We start from the raw sequence: 17,215 nt of genomic DNA on the forward strand, positions 1-17,215 counted from the left end.
AAAGAAGTATTTTAGTGAATAAATCACTCTGTCAGAAATCTGTAGGAATCTGTGGACCAAAGAAGGTCATGTATCGAAGTTAATGTACAAAAATATATGGAGGAACAGTGGTTATAATGATATTTTGAGTATACAGTATATATATATATATAGTTATATGTTTAGAATATGTAACATTTGTATAAAAAAGGAAGGAATTATAAGAGAGAGTGAATTTTATAGGTTAGGAGGAAGAAACAGGTGATTATATGTTATGGTTAATTAAGCGTTTGTAATATTCATGACGTTGTGTAATAAAACTTGTTATTTTTATAACATAAAAAATGTCTGTTCATTAAGTAAAATCCATACAGCTCTATAGAAACTAACTACTTTAGTATCTTGGAAAGAAAGGGAGAAATAAGAAAATCCTCGTTACACGGAATCTTCTGATTAAAGATACATTGCAGTAAGGCAGTTTATGGACCTTGGAGGAGAGTGAGGATCCCAGTTGCAGAATTTAAACTTACAGCAACAGCCCATTGAGGTTCCAATGTAAGCTGGGGCTATTAGGTAGATATATATACAAAGAAGTAAATAAGGAATTAAAATAGGAGAAAGACCCGGTTCCCACAGTGGCCAGCAAAAAATAAACTTTCTGCTTCAGCGTACGCCTGGGTTTTACTCCTGGCACCATCTGGAGTTCAAAACTAATTCTCATCAGGACTGGAAGAGGAAAATGTAATTTTCTATTTTGCAGATTAAAATTGTTTCTCTTCCAGTAAAACCTCAGTTTTTCATTATATAAAACAGGCAAACCGACTATATAAATCGCATTTTACAGAAATATCAGCGACTGAATCCATGTTGAGCTCTATATATTGTCTATAAATTGTATGTTCTGTGGTTTTGGTTGCTGGACGAAACACTCGAGTTTCCAGAAGAAAAAACCATGTTACCCCCGTTGTGAAACGGGGGGTAAAATTCCTCACGTCATAGACGGGATTCAAACTTGGTCTTTGCCATCCGGTGTGAGGAGGACGGCGATTTTACCAACTGTACTACCCACGAGGGCAATAGGTTGGCATGTTAAACTACAAAACAATATACTAGATGGACGTCAACCGGAGTGATCAAGAGGGAAATTTCAATTTAAAAAACAGATTTAAGGAAGAGGAAATCAAATTTTTAAAGTCTAACTGAGCCTTTTCAGCCAATGGTTAGCTGATTACCTATTGGTGATATACCTAGATGACTACTCTAGTTAGTCAGGAATTTCAAATTATTTTTGGTTTAACCCAATCATACGGAGTCCGTGTAATGCAGCAGGATTATGGGATGAAAATATTCGGAAAATATTTTACACCTTACACCAGAGACTACATACCCAATTTAAAATGCTTTAATAAGTTTCTCTCACTGACTGGATTCGTACCCGGTGCTGCTAAGGCGATTCATTAGATATCGCAACAGTTTCCTATCTCATCAGGAAACTCAAATTCAAAACAAAGAAAATATTCATATGCTTTGCAATTCAAGCTGCTATGGTCGGAAAGATTATTTATACCAAATAAAAGAATTTACAAAAATACCACTCAGAAAACAAACAGATACTTGTAATAACAAAAACGTCCAAGTGATTTCTCGCTATACAATATCAAAGAGAAACGGCACTGATGGGCAGATATTTATTGATTTTGTAAATTCTTTAGCCACAGGGACCTTGCTTCTCTTGCGCAAGACTTCTTCTGAGCAAGAACACCTCAATGAGTTTGTATGCCGAAGAAATATACCATCGAAAGTATTTTTTCTCCAACTAGAGAGAGAGTGATACATAATGAACAATTGTTATCAATTGCCGCGTATACCGTTTAACCAACTAAAAAAAGGAACCAGCAGAAATTTTATTGCGAATGCCAAGCTCTTTCTGTGTAAATTATTCATAGGTGCCGTTATGAATCAAGTCGCGTGACAAAACTCAGTAATTTACACTTTCCTTTTAAAATTTACTACATCAAAAGAGACATGATTTACAGATAATCTAAAATATTTAAAGGTATGCGAGCATAGCCAAATCCCACAGCAGCATAAATATTGTTAATCACCGATGCTTTTAAAGTATCTGGATAAGAAAACTAGTTGAAAATTTGTGTATACACCGCAGTGCCACATTCTATGTTCTGAAGGTACAGAGATGCTGGAACGCAAAAGCTTTTCTGGAGTAGTCGGTACTTTTATTGGCTGGATATTGAATTTCTTACGACTAGGGAGCTCTGTAGGATTATTTTGGAGTTCATCAAACAAAGGACATTTTTTCTCTTGGGCTTTGTTTATTCCCAATACGATAAGAAAAGTAACTGAAGTTCTAGTTATGAGGTCTTTAATTTTTATTACATGGAATCTATCGCAGCGAACTCTAATAAATAGTGAAATTTATTACTCTTCAAGATAAAAGAAATTGCCTAAAGTGTAATAGGTGGTTTTATAAAAAAAATGAAGTAAATTTACTAGATAAACAACGTTGTTCTTAGAATAAGTTAAAGAGATGTAAACAGTCATTACAATAGCTGAAGATTTATGTTTTATAGATTAAGGGGAATTTGGGAGTTTAAATCTAGCACTATTTTTCGGAAATCTGTTCAAAACATTGCACAATAAGATGCAGTTTCTTTGAAGACTTGGATAATTGCATTCATCTTGTTTGAAGTGATGCTAGATTGTTTTTTTTTTTTTTTTTCAAGATCAAGCTACTCCAAAAATGAAGTCCTTTTATGTGGAGAATTGAAGTAAGAAAGTCTTTACATGCCTTTACAATTGCTCTGTGTAATTAGATTGAAGTGCCGAAATCTTAGATTGCATTATTAATATAAAAGCTTTCTGATTATTTAGTGGGAAAAAAAGAGCAGCGGTCAGAATTAAAGGAAAGCCAGTAAGGATTAAAAAAATAAGGAACAGACACAGAAGACCTCTTATGACGTACTTAAGAATTTGAATTACAGACTTCATATTCTTTTGTGAAAGTTGTACACTTTATTAGATTATAAAAGAAGGGTTTCGAGAGTCCACTTAACAAATGATGGATTCTATAGCGGGTTTCCCTACCACAGAATACACCCAATATAGGCGCAGTGTCCGGAAGGCGCAGTTTTCGAATACGGCGCCATTGTGGCCAAGGGGGGTGTCACAAATTATTTACGTTATTATCCAAAATAGGTGTGAAAATAAACTAACAAGCCTAATTATTTATAATCAATAACTTTTAATGAGCATTGTGATCTTCCAAGTACATACTCGCCTTCTGACTTTATACCCATATCCCAAAGTCTCTGCTATATTTGGAAATGTTACTGGTAATTTTCTGAGAGTCTTTTTACAATACTTCGGTCATCCTGCTCTATAAACCATGGTGATCTCCTTTGTCAACACCTAGGGAACTAGCTATTCATTATAATTTTTTCCCTCTATACCAAGTAGTCAACCAAGAATTCTACAAACGGATTTGATGTAACAAATGTGGACTTGATGTGGTATTTAAACTAATAAAACTGTCAATCCTCTAAGAGATCCGATTTCCTCGACTAGACGCAGAGGTGTTATATATAAAAAAAACTAAATTATAAATATGTAGAAAAGGAAAATACCAGATAATCAAAATATTATAATACGCCTATGAACGAACCCAAGAGAAGGAAATAGATTTTATGAAGAGAAAAATTAAATAAACTACGGCATATAAGAAATTTAAGGATAAGACAATAAACAGACCTGCAGGAAGGGCTATAGTTGCAATATGGATGTTTCTATATTTTCTATAGTTTTTGATAGTAGCAATACTTCAGCACGTTGTAATATTTAGTTTGCCGGCTTCAGATGTAATTTCTAAAAAAAAAAAGATCACGAATCACTGTTTCTTTTAGGAGAAGCACTCAGGGTCTAAACAACACATAAATGTCCAAAGAGCTTTGTTCTCTGTCGAAAATACGTTTTACTCCCTCCTTTTTTTTTGTAGGGAACGAAATTCGAAGAAAGCTGTAACATCTAAAGATACCCAAACAGAAAACAAAAGCGATATCCGATAATCAATAAATCCTCCAGTAAAAGTAGCGTATTATTCGGCATAAGTCATGGACCATGACATACCCACTTGTGTACACATACCACATGACGAGTGTTTCCATGACACTGCTACGATAGTAAGCCATGATAAATTGCACGGTAACCCACAGTGGCCGGATGGTTAGGGAAGGTGGCAGTGTGAGTGACAGACCAGCAGGATACATTAATCTTGTTGTCACAAGAAGGTAATGTGTTCTCGTTGTGCTAAAACGAAGTCCTGGTTTTGTTTATATTCTAACTGTGGCGAAACAGAGTAATTTGTAACGCACAAACACACCACCACTAGAATAATATTATTACAGAAACGGAGAGAGATTTTCCATCGTCAAAAAAACAAGGAAAATTATTTATTCCGTCCCCAATTTCGTAGTCCTCAATGTTCAGTTGATTTCAAGAAAATTCCGAAACGAAATCTCAAGTCACAAGACACTCGAAGAGAATTTATAGAAATAGTATAACTTGACATTCTTTAAACTTAAAATAAATTACGCAAAACAAGTTGAAGAGCACTTAGATATTTTCAATTCATAATTTTCTACAAAGGATTTAAATTACTGAAAGATGTCGCCCATTTAGACTTATTTTGTTCGCTAAAAATAAGCGAATAGCACTACCGGCCACCATGGACCTATACAAGGGAATAACTAAATATAACGAAGATCTTTTTTTGTTATATTACAACCACTCTCCTACGTAGTATAAACCAGTGTGCGTCACTTCCTTAATTTTATTCGTGGCTCGGATTAAATTTACTGAGAAATCTCCTTCTATCTTCATTACTCTCTTCCTTTTCTTTCTATCGGGGCTGCATCACAATCCCTCCATCCCCTTTCATGGCAGCATCAATCTCTCTATTTTTCTCTCTCATTATTCTTCTCTCTCACTCCCGTCTCATTCACCCAAGAAATGTGATAAGAGACGTGATCGTTGAGCGTATGATCTGCAGACAGAAGCACTCTTATGCCTATCAAGAAGGGCCTCATGTTCCGTAATCCCAACTGTTTTCACTATACTTGACATACCACTTTTCCTAGTGGAGTTATATCGCTATCGACGGATCATTCCACACTCGTCTATCATTCTTGTGAGCCACATTAATCGACCAATTTATACAGAAAATTTCTTTCTAAGTTTAATTGATTTGGCCAAGCAGAATTCCTTAATAACGAAGTATATTTGTATCTATATTAACAGGGATATTAAAGATAATTTTACGAATATTCTTTGTAAAAGTCATTAACTTTGTGAAAACTAAACAGAAATCACAAAAATGCTTGAAAAATTAATTAATAAATACTTTAAATTAATTAATATAAAGACTACTATGTTCATACTTCTCTCGTATGAGGCAGGAGCTCCCGTTAGACTTTTTCACTGGATAATCACAGACTATTTTTAAAATTACTCTTACTTTTAGAAAAAAAATCCTGGAGAAAGTTGAGAAAATATTAGCTGCCAGTCCTGTCCAGAAAATAAATAAATTATTCTAATCCTGAAAGAACACTCGCACATTTTTATCTCTGGCTACTATCCTTATAATTCTACAAAAAGTTTGTTTTAAAGTGATGTTTTAGTTATTACCAATGGCTCATAATTTGGAGTAAAATTTTTTAATCGGTAGTTATTCCACGTCATTCCAACCCCTTTCAACTTTCACCGCAGAGTTTTTTCATCAGATTAGGGCTGCTAATTAGAGCAAATATAATTTCTGCAAAATGGAGTCTTCAACGAAGGAAATTACCAGAGGAAACCTGCTGTAAACTAGTTGATATCTCAGGCTTGAAAAATACGAGTTATGCAGAGAGTTCAATTTAATTTAGTGAAAGAAAGCGCGCATAATGGCTTCCAGAGCAGAGGAGTTAAACAATGATGGCCAGAAATTTTAATGTATAATAATTTATAACCATCTAATACGCTCATTTCTTAATTCACCACTCATTATAACAATAATAAATAAGTGCTCGTGGCAAGAAGCACACAACCCCCCCAAAAAAAACTTTTGAATGCATAATAAATAATGTAAACACTTGAAGATAATAAGGATTTGGGAACGTCTTACTTAAAAGGAAAAGTTCATCTCAGAAGAAAGTAACAATCAAGATGTAGCTTACAAAAACTGCAAGGTGTTATAAAAGCCCTCTGGTGAGAAAAAAACCATGATGGGTTATTTTGATATGTTCCCATACGATGACAAAAATAGCCTTGTTACCACAGTTAATAATGGAAACACTTCTGCCACGAGCCTTAATACTAAATTTAAATATATTAATTCTATACAATTTAACTACAACTCTGCCATAATAATAATAATGTATTGCTTATTAATTTTCACATTTACATCTAGCGTGCAGTTTTACATAGTCCCTTGACCTTATTTAAATTGTCGCTTTAGAAACATCTCTCAGAGGTCTCCATCACGCGAAGTCATATGCCTACGGCATTTTCAAAAATCTAACTGAATGCATCTCCACTCCTTGGGGAGGCGTCAAATAGCGAGCCAAACCTGGTCAGGTCGGTCCAATGACTCCGGTGAGATGAAAAGTGTTTCTTAGAGGACAGTGTAGCTAAATTGCTTATTATTGAAACTCTAAAGAAGTACGCTAAACAACAGCCTGAAGATCTGATTGTACTCTAAAATAATTTATCGTTTGATACTGCAAAATCTAAGAAAAAACAGTTCTTTTTGTCCTGTTATATACAGTATATTTATATTAATAAATGTACGAAGCCAAAATTTTTAAGAAAACGTGCAGGGCAGGAATGTACAAGACCCTGTGCAAAAAATATATAACAAAAAATAAAGTAAATGAGGTTATTTCACAAGTTTTTGGAAAAGTTTCTTTAAAACACTTCACTAATTTATAAAAATCTAATTTCAATGAAGTCTACGTGTCACACATCTGCTGCTGCAGCCTTGTCCTTTGAGAGTCTCTCCAGTCAGGATTCAAATTCCATCGCAGACTGGAGAGACTCTTAAAGGACAAGGCTGCAGCTGTCGAATTCGGGAGGAGTGAGAAGGATTTTCTCCAGGTGAGTTATTCCAGATTATTGATCGCGCGCAATGTTAAAATTAGTAGTAGAAAACGATACAAAAACGCAAGCATAATGAATGTGCCCAGACATATCACTTGCCCCTCTAACCGGTTGTCTAGCTTTTCTTAGAATTTATTCAAACTACCCACTTCTACAAAGCCAGACGAAAGTTTTTACGCCAATCAACTGCTCGCATGCAGAAGGAAAATTTCCACACATCATCTCCTGTGATCATCCTTCCTCAGTTTGAATTTATACTCCCTCATGTGTGTAGTCTAAGCAAGAGGAAGGATTCCATCGGCATTAAGCTTACTCAGTGCGCTCAAAACTTTGAACAACTCAATAAGCTCTCTTCGCAGGTGTCCAGCCTCCAGATCCTGAAGTTTGCAGAACTGAAGCCTTTCTTGGTAAGAGCACTTTTTGTTCCCCTCAATAATCTTGTTTCTCTTCTCTGCACTCCTTCCAACAGGTCCCCATCCTTCCTCGTGCACGTGCTTTGTTTATCTGGCATGACCACGCGGTACCATTCGAAAGCTTCTGTAAGTATTTTATTTTATCAAAAGAAGCGAGCGCAAAGAGCAGGGGCGAAGCCCCCTTTGTCATTATTAATACTGAAAACAAAAATAGACCCAGAACTGAACTCTGGGGGACTCCACTAATAATAATAGTCCAAGTCTACAAGAAGAGCAATGTCCACTGATAACAACTCTGTCACTCCCACTCAACGTATCCTTTTATTCATAGCAGCAAATTGCCCTTAATGCCACACTGCTTCAATCTGTACAGCAGTCTTTGATGTGCAAGAGTATTGCTAAAGTGCTACTGCGCATAATGAATACTTCGAAAAACTGACTGTTGGATGACTAAAGATTCACAAGCATGCAGGGGAGACGGTTGGTGTTTTCAGGGGATAAGTCATAAAGAAAAGTACTGAGAGGCACCGTACTACCCCCAAGACTAATTAAGAACTTTTCGATCGAAGTCCTAAGAGCATAACATTACTCACTGAGGAGATAAATGTAGAATATCTGAAATGTTGCTAAAAATCATATAAATGCATTATACGCACAAGGAAATCGGAGAATTGCTCTATTTTAACTATCATTGACTCTATTTTAACTGTCTTCAGAAAGGCAAATTACTTCGATGATTACGCTGATGACATTATTTAATAATATAAGAGAATGATAACTTGTAATAATAATAATGAGAATTGGATGAAGATAATAAGTGATAATGACACAATATAATAGCGTAGCTTAATTTATTATATCAATAATGTTAATATAATAAGTGATAATGTTAATTTTTATTAATGTAATGGTTTATTAATTTATGTTACAGCATGTGTACATACACTACAAGTAATCTTTCCATAACTGTGTTCTTCTAAGAACAAAATTCCCAACTGCAATCACGGCAAATGTTATGTACCAAAAGAAGGTGAGGTATTCAATGTCAAACCATTTCCATCGGAAAATGATGCTTTTACTACAATTTTAGGATAACCGAGTTTCTTCCTTTTCATTTCTACTTACTTTGGACTGTTTCAGAATTTGTCCAAACAAATAAGGCCACAGTGAGGACAAAAGATCATAAACGTTGTAATTCTATCCTTCTGTAGACAAGGTTTCATATTCTAACAGCAATGTTGAAGACCAATCGTGACTGATATGTCACTCTATGCATTATTTTACAGACAACGTAAAAAATGGCATATCAGTCACGTGTCATTGGAGATTATCTGTTTAAACCTTTCTGTATTCAGTCGAAGACGAAAAGTACGAAAGTTGTGAGTCGCTAAAATGGTGTCTACAAAGAGTGAAGTTGGCGGTCCGGGTCAAAAGGTGTTCTGTAATCACAAGCCAAACGTAACGCTAATGAGTGTTTAACACTGCTGGTTGTGACGCACGTTCATCACTGCTATTGTAAGGATTGAAACAGATCCTTCATGCTACACACCTCTTCAAGTAAGAAGCAGAGTGAAGGTTTGGAAAATGCCCGTTTATCGGGCTGTGCATCCCAACAATGAAGTTTGGATGAGTAATTATCATGGTGTGGGACTACTTTTCATGATTTGAACTGGGACTATTGTTTCTACATGAATCCTCCACATGTTCCAACAAGATGATTCTCTGAGTACAAAGTCGGGTCAATGGTCAGATAAAACGATCCGGCACGCTAAATATTCCAAAACTGGTCTCAACAAAGAGTGAAGTTGGAGGTCCGGGTCAAAGGTCCTCTTCCATTACAAGCCCAACCTAATGCTAATGATGAGTGTTTAAAATCGCAGCGAGTGACGCAGTGTTGATCATTGCGTCACTCCCAGCGCTCAATTTTAACATTTAAAATATCCCACCTGCCTTCGTTGCTGTAGCAGATAAGAAGTATCTGAGCAATACATCATCACGTTTTGAAATATGGAAAAGGAAAGATTTTGTTTTCGTTGTGAGTCGAGTTGTGTGTAACATATCAAATATCATATGTTATCACATATCAAATGGAAACTTCTGCAACTGTTTAAAATTGGTTACAGAAATGCTTATATTTCAAAGGCAGGCATGTTTATAAATGAAATACAGTGAAACTTCCCTTTAACGGACAGCCATGGGGAACGAAAATGTGTCCGTTAGAGAGAAGTGTCCGCTAACAAGAAGTCTGAGAGAGAAAAAAAAAAAAGAAAGAAAGAAAAATCGTTAAACGTTTAATGTAAAATTAAATTAAAATATATACAGATTTTGCACAATATTTTTGTAAATAATATACGTACAATTGTGCTATGCATATTATGACTTTATCTTAAGAACAATACATACAGTAATCACTTATTTTCTTCTGCACCTTCTTCCGGCTGATAATTTTGTTTTCAACATTTGTTTGGAGTGAAGAAACCATCGAAAGTCGTTCAGGATCTTCTTCAGCGGCGAAAAACATTTTTAAACGATTGATTTATACGAGCGCTTCTTCTATTTTCATCGGTGGTTCGTCGTTAATATGTTCTTCCACCGAATGACCTCCTTCCATTTCTTCATCCTCATGAGGAACTTCTTGAAAAATATCGATGATAATGTCGTTGAAATCTAGAGCATCATCTTCTGTAGTGAGGTTTGAGTCTATATCTTTGTAGCCAGGGTCACTTGTAGCAGAAGTATCGTACATTATCAATAGATGTTGAAGTTCTTGTTCTTCTTGGTGCTCCACATTGCTGTTCACAACTTCAATTTTTGCGTTTGAGAAGCCAGACTTTACAAAGCAGTTCACGACAGTTTGTTTTCTAATTGCGTTTACTGAAGAGGAAATCCATTTAATCGCATCTAGGATGCTGATTTTCTTTGCAAGGTCACTCGCACATGTTACATCGTTCATGTTTGCAATGAGATGTCTTAAAACACGTTTTCTGTAGTGAAGTTTAAAATTTTTTTTTATCCCTTGATCCAAGGGCTGACACTCTGCAGATGTATTTGGTGGCAGAAAAATGATTTGAATGTTGGACAATTCAATGTGCGGGTGAGATGCAGCATTATCCATGAAAAGAATGATTTTTCTGTTTTGACGAATCATGTTTTGGTTAAAGTGACTTATCCATTCGCTCATGATATCTCGTGTCATCGACGCTTTTTTATTAGACTTCCAGTCAACATTCAAAAGATTCAACTTTATGCCCTTGAGACAACGAGGATTTTGTGGGTTTCCTATAACAAGAGGTTGTTCAATGTCTGCCAGCATATTTGTACACAATAGTACAGTCAAGCGTTCCTTAGAAATGTTTCCGCCCTGGCACTTTTCGTTTTTTAGACTCATTGTGTTTTCAGGAAGAGCTTTAAAAAAACAACCCTGTTTCGTCACAGTTGTGAATATCCTTAGCTTCAAAATCACGACATAAATCTTCCAATTTGACGGTCCACTCTGTTACAACCCCAGTATCAACAGATCCACCTTCACCACTTACGGTTTTTCAAGAAATTTTATGCCGAGTTTTGAACTTGTCTAACCATCCCACAGAAGCTTTGAACTCATTTACTCCCATAGATTTCGCAACCTTCAAAAGCCTTTTCCCTAATAATAGGCCCATTAATGGGAATTTTTTTAGCACGTGCGCGACAAATTTGAAGTCCAACAGTTTTCGGGAATGATTTTTGAACCTGATCATTTCCGTGTTGCCAAAATTGTTTGAGCAGTTCATTTTTTTTCTTTAGGATGTCGCTTACCTGCGTCTTCCCGATTTTGAATTTTGCAGCGAGATTGCGAACACTGTTTTTTTGCCGATCATACGCATTAATGAGTTCGACTTTATCTTTTAAAGTTAAATGTTTACGATAAGACATTGTGCACTTCACACGACACTGAAAAAAACTGAAAACTGAAACTGAAAAGACGAAAGGCCGACCATATCCCCCCTTCCCTGCACACACCGAATTCATCAGAAGTTTTACACGTGCCTTAAAATTCTTGAAAAAGGGTTTAGAACCGCGACGTAAACCTTGATAAAATTCAGAGAATCGGAAATAGAAAATAAACACACGATTGAGGCAATACGTGGAAAAAAAGTTCCTAGAAAAAGGGCCGTGAGCTCGCCCGCTGTCCATTATGGGGAGATCAAATTAAGTGCTAATCTAAATGAAACAGTGCAGATTGCCTGTCCACGTCTGTTACAGAGAATGTCCGCTAGACAGAAGCTGCAAACACGTTAAAACCAATGGAGGTGAGTTGGGGAATTTGAAAATGTCCGTTGTAGAGAGATGTCCGTTAACGAGAGGTGTCCGTTAGGAGAAGTTTCACTGTATATGACAAAATGTTGCGTGTTCCATCAGAGAGAGACCTGCAATCAGTTACACTCGAAGTTGTCAGCCTGAAACATGGATGACAAAATAAAAATATATAGGGCCTAAGGGAGAACCTCGTAGGACTCCGTGTCATACAGTAAAAGAAACTGGTTTTGCCTTTAAGAGTGACAGAAAAATGACGACTGCTGAGCAGTTACTCAAGAAGATTTAATAAAAATAAAAAAAAGATCATAGACAAATTGAGAAAACCGACACATATGTTCCCGAATCTGAACAGTTACAGAACTATGGCTATTTGAATTTTAAATAAATCTATGGAATTTTGAATTTTAAAAAATAATAAATTAAATAATAAAAATAAAAAAGAATAAACGCACAGGTGCTTAGTAAAAATTTTACTGATATTAGGCACGCGCCTGCTTATTCTTATTTATTATTATTATTTTTTTTATAGTTTCAATTCACATGGTTTCTCTCAATGGGGTTCAAATTATAGACAATATGGTCTTGTTTTGAATAAAACTGTTTTAAATAAAAATCATTCAGAATTTTTCAGAGGATAAGCACAAAATCTGACGACGAATATCTACTATTACGAAGGTATTCTGTTTATTGATTACGGATCACAGTTTCTAATCTTAAATGAATACCCGAAGAGTAAATGCTGTTCTTTCTTGGGATCACGTTTGGTGTTGCTATCAGTGTAAGTACTCGTATCATCTAGAAAATTTCTTTCGGCTGTAGAAAAGTAGACTTAATTTAATAGAAATCTTGTTCATAATGGCCATCCCACTTATTTCTAACCATTTGTCTGGCTATAATGGAATAACTATCTATAAATTATCCGTGAACTGATAAAAAAATCGACTTGAAAAATTAAAATGTAATTGAACGACTCGTAATATTTTAAGAGTATAAAAAGGAAAGCCACATAAATCTCAGCTCATTTTCTGATTCATTTATAGAAGACGACCAACTTTAAGTGTCATGCAATGAAATTTACTTAAACGTCAGACCATCCCATTTAAGACTGATGGTCTCTTTTTATTTGCTCTTGGTCCTAACTGATTGCGTGTTCATTTCCGATGGAAGTAGATGGAGATTGGGAGTTGTAGGAAGGGGGGATGGAAAGAGCAGAAGGAGAAGGTTGCGTGGAGAAAGACAAGAAACCTAGACAAAGAAACAGAGAGATAACAGGGATCTGTAGTTCCTTTAAAACGTTTTTTTTTTCTTAACTTCTAAACCGATAACGTTATAGTGCCACAAATTTCAGCTACTACTCATGTTCCCTCTCTGCAAGATCCATATATCACGGCGAAGGCTCGCTTCCAAATGTCATTTTTATCGGTAATGTGGCAAGCAAGAAATAAATTATGTTCCTTTGAGAAAGTTCCCTACTTTAAAAACGATTTCTTCTGGGAGGGCAATCTGACTCTACGTGAAAGAAATAGGCTATAATTTCGTTATAGGTCAAAAAAGATAGATTGACATCGTTTTATTAGATGTAGAAAACTTTTAAGGTATCAACTAAATTTTCTCTCTCTCTCTTTCTTTCTTTTCTTTCCCCCCCACCCCAAGCACTCCGCAGTAACTCGTGTCTTTTAAGTTTTCTGTGACTTCTGCCATCTGGTTGGTTTGTTCGAATGATCTCTAAGAAGCTTTTTATTTACTTTCAAATCCCATGTGCATCCCCGGAGAAAAATAGGACGTCTTGGTATTTGCGATTATGCCAACAACAAGTAACATTGGACCATAGTATCGTGTAATCTCTATTGGCTATTCAGCCAAGCACATAACTCATGAACTTTGCTATTGTCTCAAAATATTAATGGTGTTGGTAGAGAGAGGAGATATTTACCAGAACAGAAAAGTTCGATATATATAAGAATATTTTCCCATTAAAAAATAAAAAGTTTACTATCTCTTTCTTAGGACAACTAACTCTTGCCCAGCTCTCTCTAACCTCAGTTGTTTTTTTGCATTAAGATGCTCGTAGAGAACCTTGATTTTTATTATTTAGATCTAAAGCCGCTACAACATAAATAAACAAAAAACCCAACCGCTTTAGTTTTTAAAACATTAGCTAATATGTGCAACTAAACATTAATTACTAAGCTTTTGCCTTTCTTGGTTTAACCTCATTATATCATTTGATGTATAATGGAAAGCGGCATCTGAGGTGTCCTTTACCATACTTTTTGGCTCGTACGCTTCTAAATCTCGGGTCTTAATTAAAGCCGTTACAATTTAAAATTAATGAGATGTTTTACTTTTTGAAAACATCTTGAAATATACGTTGTGCCAATCTTCCATATTTCTTCAGCAGAAACACGGGGAACAATTATTCCCTGTAAGCAGGGAATGCAATCACTTAGAATCAACTGTTAGTATAGAAAAGCAGACCGATGTGAAACTGAAGTCCGCCATTACCCATCAACTATGCAATTACCATTAATGGAACTTGAATATCTTGCAACTGATTGATTTTAGTGTCAGTTAGGGCAGGGTGATCTTACAATTATTTGAACGTCAATATTAAATAAAAGTACTAAAATTTATTGTAGAGTTATCGCTATGATTAATTATATTCAATATTAGCAACAGAAAATCCAACGGTAATTTCTCAAACTGCTTTTTAAATGAATCATATGATTGGAACGTCTAACCAATTAGATCTCTCGGGTGTTTTATTTCTAAACTTTGGTACGTACACCGACCAATTAAAATCACAATGAAAATTATTCTTCCTTTAACAAAAATTATGAATAATTCATTCGCCACTTAAATTGGTAACGACGGATTTTCCCTGGTGCTAAACAAGGCTACTCCAACCACAGAAACTTTATGTGGAATATTTCCTTGCTTTTATGGTTAAAATCGAAGCATCGTTGATGATTCAAATTCATACTAAACAGGCTATTAAATCTTTCTACATATCCTTTCTCAATGGTAAGAAGTATGGATTATTATTATATGGAGTTATCTGGCAGGATCTTTTATGGGGCCGTTAATCGATAAGTTTAACTTCCTAAGTAATGTGAGTTGAAATTATCCACTCGAAACATAGGTTTAGCTCATTGGGTTAAGTCTATATACAAGTTAAACACAATGGAGACTCGAAAATAATTTGACAGAGTAAACTGAACTTAAAGATATATCATAAAGAATCTTTATGGATGATGATAATTTCAAAGAACAGACAGTGTTCAAACAGTAACTGTTTGATACAGGGGATGCAAATAAAACATCTCCCATTAGTTTGGGAAACTCAGTGGCGAATCTGTTGATATAGTGAGGGGAATGTGGCATCTTATAGAGAAAAGGTATGGAAATAGAAGCAGGCTTGGAGAAAACAGAATACGCCGTTGCTTTAATTTCAATCTACTGTATTCCATTACGAGCCAGTCAGCCGACAAAGAAATCACATCCGTTTTGCTCGTATATGAAATAACTAATGGTATGGTACAGTATCTAAATAGAGTTTAGTCCGATGGTTATTAGTTAAGTTTCTTGAATGAAGATGTTTCCAAAAGGAAATTGGTCTCGAGCAAATAAACAGAACGCCATAACATTTCTAATTTCCTGTAGTTTTACTAAATCGCTCTCTCTCTCTCTCTCTCTCTCTCCTTCTGTCTTTTTCCCTCGTATGCGCGCACGCAGTATAGCCGAGACGTAATCTGAAGGTCATAGGTCATATCTCCCGAGCTCATTTATCACATACGACGAAAAAGTGTGAGTTTAAGTTTCGAGCCAGCCTCTGATCCTCTTTGTAATTACTATCGTTACTCGCTATCAATCTTTTACAGTTGTACTTTTAGCGGATGACAGAAAGGGGAGTGAAATCTGTTAAGAACTTGCATGGTGACTATACCACCGACGCATATAAATGGCAGCGTGCTTCCCGAAAACTAAAACTAATAACTGCTTTTTAAAGGGATAATTGCCACGAAAAGCGAGCTTAATATACGATGTAATGGAAACACTTAACTCTGAATGAGTGCCATAATACGCCGCTACAGGGTATAACTTTTTCTTCGATGGTGTTGTTAAAACTAATACCCGTCTCCAGTAATTATAAGATTAGACACTTTATGCTCTAAATGAAAACTTAATGAATTCACAAAGCCTTTATTGCCCTACTACGAACAAATGTTTTCATAATTATTGCGTGTCCTGTACACCATACTGCTAAAAGTATGGAGACAATAAGTGGATTACAGATCAGATTTAATATGGTGTGTGGCCAATTTTGAAATATAATGTGAAAAATAGCCTTCTTTGAATAACTCCCAATAATTTATGATGACCATTTCAATGGTCATCTTATTCTGTCCGTAAAAGCTTCATCAAAAAAGTTACGGTCTTCGACCACTTTCTGTATTGCCCCACATTTAAATATAATTCTAACTCGTACAATCTTCCCTATTTTTCCATAAATTTTAAATGAATCTGAGAATGAAATTTTGATAAGTGGGAGTATATATTATGACCATTTGGGACTAACAGATTGCAAAACTGGTTTACAAGATGTTTTTGCAAATATTTTGCATGCTCTTTGCCATAGGGTGATTCAATGAAATGGTTTTTATTATCCTAATGAGTTGATACATTAAAAATGAATAGTCGTTTGCACGCAAACATATTAAAAACACATTACATTCCACGAAACATCTGCTGTTCTAAATGCATAAACCCTTAAATAAGAGTAATAAAAAATCGTTTGATTATCAACATGAATAAAGCATGCTGTTTAAAAACTGGATTGTATGAGGTTTTCTTTTATCCAAGGTGTTGTTAATTACTGGAATAAGTTCCATCAATGGGGGTGGTTGAGACTGATAGCTTGTAGAAGTAAAAAGATCAGTTGGATGGTAGTTACCCAAAAAAGGCACAAAACATATAGGTAGTTTAGTTTCTTTTTATATTTATTTATTTATTTATTTATTTATTTATTTATTTGATTTTTAATAGACGAAGTATAATGACATATTAAGCCGAGGATGTGGGCAAGGGTCTGTCCCCATAATTTTTTTATAAATATTATAAAAAACTACATCTAATAACAATAATAATAATTATAAAATTAATACTTATGTTTAATATACTATTTCTTACGTTTTCGGTAGCGGTGGCTCGTGTTATAAAGTCATTTCAATAAATTTAAACACAAATTCTATTTTTAATAATAAATTCTATAGAGCAAATCAGATTAAATGATTAAAATCCGCCAAAATGGACTTTAAAGAAATAATTAGTGATTTTGGCAAACAAAGCTAAGGAAGATGAAATTTTAAATTAGAATT

This window comes from Mastigoproctus giganteus, chromosome 3, assembly GCF_048544385.1.
Source record: "Mastigoproctus giganteus isolate SK-2022 chromosome 3, ASM4854438v1, whole genome shotgun sequence".
In the NCBI taxonomy this organism is placed as follows: Eukaryota; Metazoa; Arthropoda; class Arachnida; order Uropygi; family Thelyphonidae; genus Mastigoproctus; species Mastigoproctus giganteus.